The sequence below is a fragment of the Pleurodeles waltl genome, chromosome 2_1 (genome assembly GCF_031143425.1).
Source record: "Pleurodeles waltl isolate 20211129_DDA chromosome 2_1, aPleWal1.hap1.20221129, whole genome shotgun sequence".
In the NCBI taxonomy this organism is placed as follows: domain Eukaryota; kingdom Metazoa; phylum Chordata; class Amphibia; order Caudata; family Salamandridae; genus Pleurodeles; species Pleurodeles waltl.
In genome coordinates, this window is record NC_090438.1 from 380,441,051 (window position 1) to 380,454,670 (window position 13,620).

The following is a 13,620-nucleotide window of genomic DNA, read 5'->3' on the forward strand; positions in this document are numbered from 1 at the left end:
GATCCTTTTCCTTCTACACCTGCTGCACCGTCTCTTTCCTTTGTGGTCTCTGATTTAACTGCAAAAAACGGTATTCTTCCAAAGTTGTAAACGGTTGTCCAATTGGGATACTTGTTCATGGTGACTCTTCAATGTCGTAGACATTCTCCATACTTGATTCTGAGGAGGAAACTTCCTGTCGCCTCAGGGCCTCATTCTGACGAAAATCTCCTCGCCTGATCAAACCTTCTGCCAAACGTAAGTATGCGTCCCACTGCATAATCATTCTTATCGCGCAGACACTTGCTTCTTTTCCTTGACTTAATGTCATCCTCATATTTCTTAAGGCGCTCTTCCATACCCTTGTAAAAATGATATATATATATATATATATATATACATGCCAGAAAACAATTGCTATGACCGATGCCAGCAAAGTGGCAGACAGAGACAAGGTTGCGACCCTCGTAAATCCAAACAGAAGTTATCCAGCCGGGCGAGGGGTATTATCCCGCTATGGTTTAAATAACGGGTCTCTGTCATAGCACTCGGTTGAAGTGAAGTTTTAATGGACAAACAAACATCCAACGCATTTCAGAAACAAAGTTTCATTGTTCACGGGTAAATAACCCTTTGACTTTTTCTATTTTAAATGCTAAGTGCACCAAACAATAATTAACAATAAACAATGAAAACAGACTTTGGATTAATGGCCATGTGAATATAACTGAAAAGTGTCGGCCATCTTTGAGTAACTTTTAAGTTCGAACAATTCACATTTTGAACTATTACAGTACTCTACCTGTTATCGACAAGTATGTATTTTAACACAATTCATTTGTAACAATGTCGTCGCACTTGTTTGTCAATCACCAATTAACTTGGACACTTGATTACCTAACGTTAAATGCAAATTGCTTCGTGACCTAAAATCTCAGCTCAATTCTGCAATTGTTGTACAACATTTACAAATCAGTAATTTCATCCCTTTGAATTACAATAAAGTATATTCAATCAAATTAGTGTAAATAATAACAAAATTTGAAAAAATGTCAACACTAATGCTCAGATAAATATAGGTCCAGTACAAGCATTCATCAATTAATAATCAAAGGTTTACATCCTATCTACCTATTGTATTATGCTCATTATGCTATACTTATAACAGAATTAGCAAACATTACTACACTAATGCTCAGATAAATATAGGTCCAGAACAATCATTCATAAATTAATAATCATAGGTGTACATCCTATCTACCCAAGTGCATTGCCTATTGTATTATGCTCATCATACCATATTTATAATATTCTCATTTTAATCTTGTTAATAATCAAACATATATAGCTCACGTGGGCAAAACAAATTTTGTTCAAGTTATCACACTCATCTCACATGCCCAGAGTTGTTATAATGTTCTATATTATATATCTGGATAACGATTCTGGATAAATCATCGCAAAGGATACAATAGCTCTTTTGCTTTCCTCTTTTCTCAAAAGTCAAGGTCCATCATTGTCACACCCAAAGTGAAATTACCACCTATAAAGTGAAAAAACAAAAAGTTAAGACTATATTTTTTACATGTTTTTTAGATATATTATTATAAAAAATGCACTTAACATCAACATATATACATGCAGACAAATCATTATCACAATAGAGGGAGTAGAGAAACCAATTCTCCGAACATTACAACCTTTCTGTGTCATTTTGATCTAATTTATTTCCATTTTTATTTCTATTGGCCCAAGTGACTTGCCAATTGCTCATCTATATTATGTTCAATGGCTGTATTGTGTTGAGGCCAATAATAAATCTTGACTCAAGTCTTCTCAACTCCAATACTCTATTCCCACCTCTTTCTCTAACTGCAATTCTGTCCAGGAAAACGAATTTTAGTAAACCAATTTTTTGATCATGAAACTCTTTGAAGTGCCTGGCAACTGGATAAGTTTTGTCAAATGCTCCAGAACTCTTTTTTGGCTGTATGAATGGTACTTCCAATGTAATATTTATTACAAGGAAAAATTTGAATGTATACACAATACTCCGAATGTATACACAATACTCCGAATCACAAGATAAATGTTTTCTGATGTCAAAAGGTCTTGAGCAAGTAGGAAATAGTAATCTCTTGGTGTTAGCACTATATTTACGGGCTTTACATCTGCCACACACATAAAATCCCTGAATTGAATTTTAATTTCCCCTTGTGGTAAAAAACACCTAATAAGTGAGTCTTTTAGAGAAACACTTCTCCTAAAGGTAAACTGTGGGTAATCATCAAGTTTACTTGCCAAAATTCCATCTGTTTTTAAAGCTGGCCAATATTTTCTGAAGATGATGTAAGCTCATAGATACTACTACGATACGTGGTGATGAACCTTACGAGTTGTTTATCTTATTGGCATTTCAACATTTTTTTATTAGTAAATCATGTCTGTTGACTCTCATTACCTTCTCTACAGCTTTATCAATGACCTGTTGGCTGTAACCTCTTTGAGTAAATCTATTAATCATGACCTTAACTTAAGATAGAAAAGCCACATCTGAACTGCAATTTCGTCAAGCCTGTAGCAGTTCACCATATGGGATTAAACTAGTAGGGTGACTGCTGTTAGCATGCAGCAAGCTATTACCAGCTGTTTCTTTTCTATATAGAGTCCTCGTCAGCTTCCCATTCTCTATACTTATTCTTACATCCAGAAATTCAATGGATTTAGAGTCAATCCGACTCAGAAACTTTAAATCTAGAGAGTTCTTATTTAGGATATCAACAAATTTGCCTGCCAGATCTGCATCACCGCGCCAAATAAAGATGTCATCAATGTTTCTGACCCAGAGTACTACATGGGTTTCAAAAGGGTTAATGTTCCCAACCACCTGTTCCTCCCACCAGCCTAGGTATAGACCTATATAGCTGGGGTGAAGCAGGTTCCCACTTCAGTTCCCTGGATCTGTCTATATATAACTTTGTTAAAAATAAAAATATTTTCTATTAGCTTCTCTGACTGCATTTGAGTTGGAAATTTCATAACTTGTAAAATCATTTAAATGTCTCGGACCTTCATTCAGATACATTTCGATAGGTAAAACCACCACATTTCCACCCTTATCAGAATTTTTAATCACAATACTCCTGTTATTACGTAAAGACTGTATAGCCTCCCTATGTCTGACACAAATCCAACGCGTTTCGGCAACAGCCTTACTCATGGGTATCCATGAGTAAGGCTGTTGCCGAAACGCGTTGGATTTGTGTGCTGAAATAAATTGATTTGCACCTTGGAGGTGTCCTGGGTCGAAACGCGTTGGATTTGTGTGCTGAAATAAATTGATTTGCACCTTGGAGGTGTCCTGGGTCTCCTGTTATTTGAAGGAGTGTTGGAAGATATATATATATCAAACCAAGGCCCTTACTTTTGCACTTTTTTCCTTAGACCTGTTACCATTAGAACAGTTTGTTTTCTACTCCTAACGCGAGACATAGGGATCCGGTGCCCTGATGAATGCCCCGAGACCTTTCTAGGCTCACCACAGAGGGCAGAAACATGTTGGCTATCATTTGTTAGACAGGTGACCCTGTGAGTCCTTGTTCTCACAGAGGTGTCCCATTCTACACTTTTAACCACACCAAACAGAACCTATTATTAAATTGTAACTTTGCACAGGTATCTGTTTAGGTGTTTTTATTTCTTAGATTAGCTGGATCCCATCTTTCCAGACCTAGAATTCATTTATGCACTCCCCCCTGTTCTTATAACAGGGAGGTTGAGTCCGCCCAGGTGGTATTATCCTACCTGGGTGGGGCTAGGTGGTCAAATGATGAAGCATGACACTATGGCCCTCATTCTGACCCTGGCGGTCTTTGACCGCCAGGGCGGAGGACCGCGGGAGCACCGCCGACAAGCCGGCGGTGCTTCATTGGGGATTCCGACCGCGGCGGTAAAGCCGCGGTCGGACCGGCACCACTGGCGGGGTCCCGCCAGTGTACCGCGGCCCCATTGAATCCTCCGCGGCGGCGCAGCTTGCTGCACCGCCGCGGGGATTCTGACCCCCCCTACCGCCATCCAGATCCCGGCGGTCGGACCGCCGAGATCCGGATGGCGGTAGGGGGGGTCGCGGGGCCCCTGGGGGCCCCTGCAGTGCCCATGCCACTGGCATGGGCATTGCAGGGGCCCCCGTAAGAGGGCCCCTACATGTATTTCACTGTCTGCTGCGCAGACAGTGAAATAAGCGACGGGTGCAACTGCACCCGTCGCACAGCTTCCACTCCGCCGGCTCGATTCCGAGCCGGCTTCATTGTGGAAGCCTCTTTCCCGCTGGGCTGGCTGGCGGTCTGAACGAGACCGCCCGCCAGCCCAGCGGGAAAGTCAGAATTACCGCCGCGGTCTTTCGACCGCGGAACGGTAACCTGACGGCGGGACTTTGGCGGGCGGCCTCCGCCGCCCGCCAAGGTCAGAATGAGGGCCTATATAGTGTGTGAGACCACCTAGTCCGTAAAGGAAATGTCCCCCTTTTTTCTCTCCTCTTTCACAGCTCACCATCCCCATACTGACTTATTTCCTCTAACAGAGGACTACGAGGGACCTAGGGCACAACTGGTACACTTGGGGCCTATCCCTCATTGTATAAGAGAACCCCGTACTCTCTAGTGTGTTTTTTGGTGATATAGGGAGCTGAGTACGGCTGTATTCCCCCAATTTCCCTCCTCTCCCTCATACTCTCTCATTGTGTATTGATGCCTGAGCATTCACACATGGCAAATTTGATGACCATGACATGTTATTAGTAGGAAGCAGGTCAAATATTAACGACTTATACACATTTAAACCCCAGTGGGTCTACCCATACTTTAAATGTGCTGCCAACAAAAAAACAATATCAATGAAAAAAGCTTTGTATCATTTACATACTCCCCAATTCTACTTGGCACTGAAGCTTTGCTGTCACCTCTCCATAATTCATGGTAAAACAGTTTCTATACATTGACTTTATAAAAAAACAGGAGGTATGTATACGATAATGGAACTATCAAGCCAATGTGGGCAAAAAATATATCAAAATAAGTAAGGAAATCCTTAGCTCATCCGTCACCAAAGGCCACGTATCCATACATTCCAAAACTCTGTGTGAAAAAAAGAAAAGGAAAACAAGGGAAAACACATTTCTATTAAAACTAATAAAAACCAAACAAATATCAAGGAAAGAAAAAACGTCATGTCAAAATCACACAATATTCCACCATTGTCATATTGGGATATGCTCCTAACCCAAATGTGTATGTAACTTTTCTTCGATATTCAGTCCCTGTGGGTCTTTAGTTTTGAGTTTTAAAATGTTCTAAAAAGTATCCAGATTTTAGCTGTCTGACGACTTGTATTCTATAACCCCCGCTCCTGGTTTGAGAAACTCTAGGGCAAAGAATCTCAGAGGTGTGTTATTACTCATATGATGTGTTGAAAAATGAAATGCAACCGGGTACTGTTTTTCCCTTGATAGCCCTCAATTGTTCTGAAATATGCTTCTTCACAGGGTGGGTTGTACTGCCTACATATCTGTTCCCACATGGGCAAATTAGCACGTAGATAGTGAAATCTGAAATACAGGTAAGATGTTGGTTAATGGATTTTTCTACCCCTGATCACGGAAAGAAAAACTGGACAACATCCAAACTGTTCTTGGAGGTTTTGCATTTTTACAGGTAAATAACCCATTTCTATTCTCCTCAGAAGTGGATAGACCCTAGTAATGTCACTCATGCCCAGTCTGTCTTTAAAGGTCACCCCTTTCCTATATATGATCCTTGGATAAGCGTCCATAACTTTTGCAAGACAACTGTCTGTAAGCAGTATCTACGGGATGTTGCTCAAAATGTTTCACAGCTCATTTGCCTTGTGATTAAAGCTAGTAATAATGAACCTGAAAATGTCTGATACCTGTTCTGCTGTATCTTGGGAATAAGGCGTTCCTTCCTCTATACTTTTTTTAACCTTTTGTAAGGCTGCATTCAATGTGGATTTCTGATAACCCCTGTCCCTGAATCTCCTAACCATATTAGCACATTCAGATTGATAGGCTTCCTCCAGGGCTCCGGCCACTTGATCCTCCCACCCCACTATAAAGAGATTGGCATAACTGGGAGTAAAATAGGCCCTCATTGCTGAGCCCTGGATCTCTCTGTAAAACCTGTCATCAAACAGAAAACATATTATCCAAACAGAACCTGATCATGTCCAGAATCTTCTCAGTGTGGAAAAATAAAGATAATGATCTAGCTTTAAAAATGTTTATAAGCATTGAGGCCATCCTCATGTTTTATAAAGAATGTTCACATCAAGAGTAATAAACAGGAAATCATCCTCCAAAGAAATGTAATCAATGCTTGTCAAACATTATCTACTGTCTTGCATGTACGAGTGCAATGCAGTAACAAAAGGACATATGAAAAATCAATATATTCGGACATATTCTCCAGTAGATAATCCCTGGAAGAGACAATAGGTCTCCCGGGAATATTAACAGGATCTTTGTGCATCTTAGGGAGTAAATAAGGGACCAGCATCTTAGCATAGTGACAATGTAGAAATTTAAAATGTTCCCATTTAATAAGGCCGCCATCACTCCCCTATCTCAATGTGTCACTATATCTGGAGTTTGACTCTTTGATTAACCCCCTTTGCTACAATTTCAGAAGAACTTTCATCACTCACTTGTCAAAAACCTTCCCTCAAATACAGTTCTCTGGATAAGATGACAACACTACCCTCTTTATCAGATTGCCTAATCACAATTTTTTTTGTCATTCTGTAAACACATGACTGCTAATCTGTCATTTCTGGAAAGATTATTATTTATATACACACACACACACATACAACATTGATTGGATTCCTTGTCTGACACTTTGTGCAGCAGTAAAGTCCCTTCAACCACTGCTTGGACCCTCAAATGGCCCCAATAGGCAGTTGCTCAAGCCATCCAGTTTCATACATTTCCTAACTAATATGACTGGCAAACTGAAAAGATGTTAAGTGAAGGGATTGACTGTAGCACATGTGTCCATGGGAACAACAAAGACAATGATAAAAAAAGGGGTTATTGGATAGAGTCTTTCACTCACAGTGGCACCTTTCATCTTGGGAAAGAACAAATTAGATGGTAAAGAGGGAGTTAATGGATGTTGTGTTTTACTCGTAGAGGCACTCACACTTTCATCAATGAGATCCTTCGTTCTTTTCCAACACTGTTAAAAAAGGCTAGTGTTTGCCTGTAGCAGAGGGACAATAATGGAGGGACACACGGGTCTTTGATGTAGTAGTTTATTAAGGTAAATACGGGTTTTACAGTCTCTAAATCTTTTATCCTTGTTCTGTTTTGGCTCTTCATCTTTATCTTCCCCTTTGATCTTCATGTTTTCTCTCTTTTATTCTTTTTTCCAGAGGGCGACTCAGGAGGAGCATGTAAAGAAAGAAGAATACAGAAGGTTTGTATGTATGTTCTCCTTTTCACTTCCATTCTTTCTCCTCACTGTTTCTGACTCTTTCTTCCTACCTCTCTGCTTTTCTTTTTTTTTTTTGGACTGTAATTTTCGCTTTCCTCTCTGACGTTTTCCTTCTCTCTATCTTGTAGCCTTCCTTTATTTCATGATAAGTTTCTTCTTCTGTATCTTCTCTTTGTATTTCCCTTTTCTTTCTGCCTTAGTTAATTTCCTTTTCTTTGGGTGAGTTTTCCTTCTGTCCTGCTCTATTCCCTGAGCTCGATTTCCTATTATTGTCAAAAATGTTGAGATGCACAAAAAAATGACAAATATATTTATGTAAAATAATATCAGAGAGCATAACCTGCTTTATTCCTCTTTTTATGTCTATCTACATACCATATGTACAAAACAACAGGAAAAGAAAGCAAGCTTTGTTTGTGTGAGATGAACCTCACTCTACGGTTGTATCAACCCCTTTTCTGTATCAGTGTTTGAATACAGGAGGGAAAAAAAACAAAAAACAAAAAAACAAACGTCCCCTTTACCCGTTCCGTACCAGGTTAGGCCATGCTCTTCCTAGAGCGTGGCCGGCTTCAGCGTCCTGCTGCCTCCTGTTCGTCTCCTCTGTGGCTTGGTTTCGGCATCGTCGTCTCTTCCGTCAGCATCGCGGTTGGCTCTTCCATCATCGTCTCGCTACACGAGTCCCGCTCTTTCCCTTCAGGGGTCAAATCCAGGGATTTAAAAATCCCACCACCATCCGGTCATTCGGCGTTCCTCGGGGCTGGGAAAAATACTTCTGGGTCAGAGCAGAAGGCACCGGAAGTACCCCCAGGGCCTCGGGTGTCCGCGGACGTACCCCCAGGGCATCGGAGGGGTGTGTTCACGGAAGGCGTCCTGCCACATTGTCCTAGAATAGGTTGAGGTGAGAAGAACAGGGGTTGTCATTAAGTAGGTGGAAGAGGCAAAGGATAGCTTTCACACAAAATTTAAAACAACAATAAACAATGCACAATACCAGTGAAAGGTAGCCACCCACTGCTACCTTTAATTTGTTTTTCTGTAATGCAACCATACACCCACCAAGTTTACGTGTTTTTTCTACTTATATTCTTTTGGTTATTCATTCATCTGCTTATTGAGTTTGAGTTTCTGATTGTGGATGGTTAAGTGAGTGAATCCAAACATGAGTCAGTGGTTAGATGAATAAATGTATGCGTGTATGTTAGATGACTTATTGAATGCCTAAACTCACCAGTCATAGAAAATGCAATTTCAATTTTAGCCAGGCCTATTGACATTGCCAATACTTCATGAATTTTGCACCCCCCTTGTTCAGGTTTCTGAAGCAAGCAGAATAATTGAGACTTCTTTTTTCTCTAGAATATGGGATAAATATGATTGGGTTCCTTAATAATCCTTCACAATCATCTCTGAGAATTTCTAGTAGAGTATGGTTGAAAGCCCAGGAAATATTAGGTGAGCAACATAGAAACCTAGCTGTTGCTAGTTTGATGCTGAGTGCATAATGTTAATGAATAATACCTTTTGGGTGTTATGATTCACCCACGAGCACTGGCCCACTTGCCATTACCCACATTCTACCAATGTTCTACTCATATTAAAGATTATTTTATCACTTTGAAACTAATGATTACTTAGATAAGTGCTGTTGTTTTATAACTGTTAGGAGAAAGCTGATCAGAGTGTTAATCAATCCTCTTGACAGCTGAAAATACTAAGGAGAATATTCCTGACTTCCTAAGAGAGGGCATCTGGGTAGATTAGACAAGTACTGTAATTTTTTTTAATGTTATTATTTTTTTTTTAGAATTTATTTTTATCAAATGTTCAGTACATCATTAACACTGTACCATTAATAACCTCAAGCATATAAGCCATCTTCCCGAGATATTCTATTACAGTAGGAATTCCAAACAATGGGATCAATGATTACAGAATAGTACATCATAAAGAAACATTTGTTGTTCTTTTTCCCATATTGTATGTGTCTGCTAGAGATTAATCCACAATTTCTGGGGTGTCATCCATCTATCAAGGGCTCCTCAACTTCCTCCAGCTTTAGAAGGATCCCCATCCATGTTAGCAAGTCTTCCTCAGCAAGCTCATCCTATCTAACCTGATGGAGCTGCATTTCTTCTGCCGCTGCCCATTCCCTCACATCTTTAAGCCAACCCTGTTCGCTGGGTCCATATGAGGTCATCCAAATGATGGCCACCCGCTGTTTTGCTAGCAGTAGGGCAAGTTGTATAAATTTCCATTCCATTTTCCTACCCTTTTGTCTTCTAACAGCACCCAAGAGACATGCCACTGGGTTCAGGTTCACCGTCACCCCCTCAAAACACCCCAAACTCCGGGCCACAAAGTCGCACTAAACATGTACAGAGGAACAATACAAGGCTGAATGAAAGAAGGTTGCAGGTCTATTTCAACACTGTTGGCATCTACCTGTTTTGGTGGGGTCTATTTTATGTAGGGGTGATATATGTGTGGTGTATATAATTAAAATGTATCAGTTTAAATCAAGTATTACACAACCCCTGCTTGACCAAAGCACAGATTGCCTTCCTTGGGCATCCTGTAGATGTGTATCCAGTTCATCTTCCCAAGCTGCTTGTGCCTTAAATGCTTTCTTATATGTATCGGCAAGCATGGTTCTATAAATATGGGAAACTAAGGTGGTCATTATGACATTTGTGGTGAGTGATAAAGTGGCGGTAACACCGCCAACAGGCTGGCGGTAATTATTGCCACATTATGACCATGGCGGTGATAGCTCCCATAGACAGCCAATGTACTACACCAACCGCCAGGGTGTAAACAATACTGATCATGGCTGTAGCCATCAACAGCCAGGCGGAAGACAAGGTACCACCCACCATACTATGACACAGCACACCGCCAGGATTTCCGGGACACTAACGCAATACCAATGCCATCAAAAGCCTGGTGGAAACAGAACACAGAAGGCCAAAGACTCACCCTCAAAGACACAGAGAAGAACAAGGCCACCATGGAACCAGAACTGCAAGTCTTCCCGATGCTCTTCTACGCCATGCTCCACCTGGAACACCAACGCCGCCGGCGACGGTGAGTACAGCCACCTCGCACACAAGAGAGGACGGGAGAAAAAGGAGAGTGACACATACACGCACAACACACACCAGACACACACACACCACAACGCATTGCAGAACAGAAAGTGTAATTGGATGAAAACAGCCACCATATTGTCAATGCGACAAAATACACGAGTCACTCTGCAGAAAGGGCCAATGGCCAGTCCAAAGTACAAAAGGCTGACCAGGCCACAGGGCACAGTCCAAGCCCCAACTCTTTCCCTGATGTAATCCGCACTACACTGTGCAGGGGCTTCATGGTGGGAATGGCCAGACACCTTAGGAGGAAGGGGTGTGGGGGCACCTCAGCTGAGTTGGGCAAGTTTCCCACTGGTTCTGGAGGGGGGTCCATGCCCATAACAATTAGCTGGGGAGTGCAAGGTCACAGTCTCTGAGGTGGGGGACTTGCCCACTGGTCCTAGAGGGAGCTCCATGCCCATAACAATTAGCTGGGGAGTGCAAGGTCACAGTCTCTGAGGTGGGGGACTTGCCCACTGGTTCTGGAGGGGGCTCCTTGTACAACAGTCCCTGGCCTACATGCCCTCTGCTGGAGGTGAGGGCTGCTGTGTCCCAGCCTCAGGTGAGGGCTGCTATGTCCCAGCCTGATTTGAGGGCTGCTGTGTCCCAGCTTGAGTTGAGGGCTGCTGTATCCCAGCCTGAGGTGAGGGCTGTTGTGCCCCAGCCTGAGATGAGGGCTGCTGTGTACCAGCCTGAGGTGAGGGCTGCTGTGCCCCAGCCTGAGGTGAGGGCTGCTGTGCCCCAGCCTGAGGTGAGGGCCCCTTGACCTGGTGGAGTGGGATCCTTCCCTTTCCTGGTTGTTGGAGTGGGATCCTTCCCTTTCCTGGCTGGTGGAGTGGGATCCTTCCCTTTCCTGGCTGGTGTAGTGGAATCCTTCCCTTTCCTGGTTGGTGGATTGGGATCCTTCCCTCTCGCCTCCACGACTAGGCGGTGCCTCCACTATCCCCGTGGACTGTTTGGCTGAGGTGCCTGGCTGGGTCGTTGTGATCCTGCTCTTACGGGCAGGACTGGGGAGGGTGGAGGGGCATGGAGGTCAAGTTGGGCAAGGAAAAGCTTCTTAGGGACGGTGGGGTGGGATGAGGGAGGAGGGATGGGAGTGGAGGTTGAGGGAGTGGTTGTCAGAGGTGTACGTCTGCTGGACTTAGGTGCAGGTGCTTGAGTAGTGTGCTGATGTGAGATGGATGGCTGTTGGGTGTTTGTGTGCGTGCGTTTGTGTCTCCTAAGAGGTGGGGGGCAGACAGGGTGGAAGAGGACACGGACGCGTGGATGGATGTTGTGGAGGTGTCTGTAAGTGAGGTCTGTGCTTCTTAGTGTGGTGATGGTGGTGGTGGCTGTTGATGCAGTGCATGCAGGCGTCAGTGCGGAGGAGGAGGAGGAGGGGGAGACAGTGGAGGCAGTGGATGTTGTGGTGTGTGCAACTGTCTGTTGTTTGTGTGAGTGCTTGTGGCCTGAAGTGTGCTGTCTGTGTTTGTCTGTGCCACTCTTGTGTAATGGTTTGTGTGCATGCTTGTCTGTATGTGTGCATGGAATGGGTTGGGGTTGATGAGATTGGGACTGGGAAGTGGTAGTTGTTGGAGGGGGAGGCTGGTAGGAACAGGGACAATTGCTGCCATCAGATAAGAGGCCGGAGCCTGGAAAAATCTTTGTTGGGCCACCAATACACTGTGAATGCCCTCCAGGAATGCACTGTATTGCTGCATCTGGGATGCCAGCCCCTGGATGGCTTTCACAATGGTTGACTGCCCTACAGAGATTGTTTTCAGGAGGTCAATAGCCTCCTCACTCAGGGCAGCAGGGCTGACTGGAGCAGGGCCTGAGGTGCCTGGGGTGAAGGAGCTGCCCATCCTCCTGGGTGAGCGGGCACAGGCAACACGGTGAGGGGCTACCGGGAGGGCGGTGCTGGTACAGGGTGACGGCTCTACCTGGAGCTAGGGTGGTCTCAGAGGTGTCCGCCACCACCAGGGAGCTTCCATCGGAGGAGGTAACAGAGTCAGTGTTGTCATCTCCTGTCTCCACCATGGTGCTCCCCTTGCACTTCGTCCCACTGGTCCCCTCGGCGTCGGTGGACTCTGCCTCCTGGGTCCTGTGGCATGCAGCTCCCTCTGTCGCCGGTGCCCCTGCTCCTCTGCCAGATGATGCTAATGCACATTGGCTAGGTACCACAGCAAGTTGAGAGCCAAACACCACCAACTGCATCCCTCCTGGGACCCCCTACGCCCTGTCTGACATGGTATGCACACTAGCTATGTTACCAGATTTAACAATACACCCATTACCCCTGAGCTGGATCACACTGCGTTCTCTGAGCAGGCATTAAGGGGCACCCACTAACTGACACTCACCACCAGGCTCCCATGCCACCTACAATCATAGTTGTAACGCACACTGTACTCACCTCCTTGTGGCTCCTGTGATGCCCTCAAACACCCATCCAGCTCTGGGTAAGCTACCGCCAGTATGCGGGCTATCAGGGGGGGTCAGGCTCCGACGGGCACCCCGCCCTCGTTGGTCTTACGGGCCCAGCGTCTCAGGTCCTCCCACCTCTTCCTACAGTGGGTGCTCCACCTGCTGTAGACCCCCAGGGTCAGCATGTCCTTGGCGATGGCATGCCACAATCCCTTCTTCTGATGGGTCTGACCTGCAGAGGAAACACAGACACGAGGACACCATTAACCAGACAATCCAGCCTGTAACACATTTGGCCCACAAATCCCCTTCCATCCCCATTGGCGCACACATTACTCAGCACCCACCATGTACACTACCACCAGACATATGACCATATGATGCGATACTTGCACACACATTGCCATGCAACCCTGTCACATGCCTCATGCCCAAGGTGTACTCACCCATTGGTCCTGAGGCCCATACAGCTGCCCATACTGTGGTAGGACCCCATCCACCAAATGCTCCAACTCCTTCTAAATGAAGGCAGGTGCCCTTTCCCCCATCACAGGGGCCATGGCAGGATCCAGACACAGGTCACAGCAGCACAC

General features: G+C 44.4%; 2 long non-coding RNA genes across 2 annotated transcripts in view; one reads left to right on the forward strand and one right to left on the reverse strand.

Moving 5' to 3' along the window:
• LOC138265273 (uncharacterized) overlaps window positions 1-13,620 on the forward strand; it is a 72,991-nt gene that overhangs the window by 47,499 nt on the left and 11,872 nt on the right. The window contains exon 2 of the long non-coding RNA XR_011199333.1: window positions 7,426-7,469. This is a non-coding gene — a long non-coding RNA (uncharacterized lncRNA). The remainder of the gene's footprint in view (window positions 1-7,425; window positions 7,470-13,620) is intronic.
• Window positions 7,464-13,620, reverse strand: part of LOC138265279 (uncharacterized) — a 56,913-nt gene continuing 50,756 nt past the window's right edge. Inside the window, exons 2-3 of the long non-coding RNA XR_011199335.1 lie at window positions 8,023-8,373; window positions 7,464-7,750 (exon numbers count right to left, since the gene is read on the reverse strand). This is a non-coding gene — a long non-coding RNA (uncharacterized lncRNA). The remainder of the gene's footprint in view (window positions 7,751-8,022; window positions 8,374-13,620) is intronic.